Source organism: Oryx dammah, unplaced genomic scaffold (assembly GCF_014754425.2).
Source record: "Oryx dammah isolate SB20612 unplaced genomic scaffold, SCBI_Odam_1.1 HiC_scaffold_25, whole genome shotgun sequence".
Taxonomy (NCBI): domain Eukaryota; kingdom Metazoa; phylum Chordata; class Mammalia; order Artiodactyla; family Bovidae; genus Oryx; species Oryx dammah.
In genome coordinates this window covers 73,983,909-73,985,893 of record NW_024070209.1, presented here as the reverse complement: position 1 = coordinate 73,985,893, position 1,985 = coordinate 73,983,909, and the positions used below count along the sequence as shown (strand labels likewise).

The window sequence follows — 1,985 nt, the reverse complement described above, 5'->3', positions numbered from 1 at the left end:
AGTAAACTTGGGATAATAAATAATGGCATGTCCTCTGCTTAGACACTCAGTCATGTCCAACTCTTTGAGACCCCATGCAGTGTAGCCTGCCAGGCTCTTCTGTCCATGGGGATTCTCCAGGCAAGAATACTGGAGTGGGTTGCCACGCCCTCCTCCAGAGGATCTTCCCAACCCAGCGATTGAACCCAGATCTCCCACATTGCAGGCAGATTCTTTACAGTCTGAGCCACCCGGGAAGTTCTAAGAAAATATTTAATTATTAATCTGGAGAAAGGCAGTAGACTTGGGATAATAAATAATGCATAGAGACCTTAATTTCACCATTTTTTCTTTTTCCCATAGGTTAAGGTAAGGAGGCTTGGAGGTCTAGTTCTTTGTTCTCCGAACAAACATGTTTTCTGCTGTACTTTACTAACTCTACAGTGTGCTTGTGTGAATAAATGACACGCCCTGCGCGAAGCAAGTGAGAATCCCTCCTCTGTGTTTTGTGGTGACCTCATATGGTTTATGGCAGAAACCCTGTCAGGGGTTTATACCAACCTGCCAATGGACTTCCCTGGTGGCTCAGATGGTAAAGCATCTGCCTACAATGCAGGAGACCCAGGTTCAATCCCTGGGTCAGGAAGATCTCCTAGAGAAGGAAATGGCATCCCACTCTGGTATTCTTGCCTGGATAATCCTATGGATGGAGGAACCTGATAGGCTACAGTCCATGGGGTCTCAAAGAGTCAGACATGACTGAGTGACTTCACTTGCTTACTTTCTTTCATAGGTTCTTACTTTCATCATGGTAAAATATATATAACATAATGCTTACCGTTTTAACCATTTTCTAAGTATGGTTCAGTGGCTTTAATTACATTCTCAGGGTTGTGCAGTCACCCCCACAATCTATTTTCAAAACTTTCTCATTACCTCAGTCAGAAACTCTGTACCCACTAAGCAGTAACTCATTATCCTCCCCGTTCCCCCTAAGTTCAGTTCAGTTTCTCAGTCATGTCCAACTCTTTGCGACCCCATGGACTGCAGCATGCCAGGCTTCCCTATCCATCACCAACTCCCAGAGCTTACTCAAACTCATGTCCATAGAGTTGGTGATGCCATCCAACCATCTCATCCTCTGTCGTCCCCTTCTCCTGCCTTCAGTCTTTCCCAGCATCAGTGTCTTTTCCAGTGAGTCAGTTCTTCATATCAGGTGGCCAAAGTATTGGACTTTCAGCTTTAGGATCAGTCCTTCCAATGAATATTCAGGACTGATTTCCTTTAGGATGGACTGGTTGGATCTCCTTGCAGTCCAAGGGACTCTCAAGTCTTCTCCAATACCACAGTTCAAAAGCATCAATTCTTCTGCACTCAGCTTTCTTTATAGTCCAACTCTCACATCCATACGTGACTGCTGGAAAAACCATAGCCTTGACTGGATGGGCCTTTGTTGACAAAGTAATGTCTCTGCTTTTTAATATGCTGTCTAGGTTGGTCATAACTTTTCTTCCAAGGAGCAAGTATCTTTTAATTTCATGGCTGCAGTCACCATCTGCAATGATTTTGGAGCCCCCCCAAATAAAGTCTGTCCCTGTTTCCGTTGTTTCCCCTTCTATTTGCCATGCTGTGTGGATCACAATAAACTGTGGAAAATTCTTCAAGAGATGGGAATACCAGACCACCTGACCTGCCTTCTGAGAAATCTGTAGGTAGATCAAGAAGCAACAGTTAGAACTGGACATGGAATAACAGACTGATTCCAAGTCAGGAAAGGAGTACATCAAGGCTGTATATTGTTACCCTGCTTATTTAACTTCTATGCAGAGTACATCATGAGAAATGCTGGGCTGGATGATGCACAAGATTGCTGGAAGAAATATCAATAACCTTAGATATGCAGATGATTCCTCCCTTATGGCAGAAAGCGAAGAACTAAAGAGCCTCTTGATGAAAGTGAAAGAGGAGGGTGAAAAGTTGGCTTAGAACTTAGCATTCAGGAAAGT

General features: G+C 43.8%; 1 non-coding gene across 1 annotated transcript; it reads left to right on the top strand.

The window, feature by feature from the left end:
* The first annotated feature begins 553 nt into the window (after window positions 1-553).
* Window positions 554-626, top strand: TRNAC-ACA. The gene has a single exon. It is a non-coding gene; the product is annotated as a tRNA-Cys (tRNA).
* Window positions 627-1,985: the final 1,359 nt, after the last annotated feature.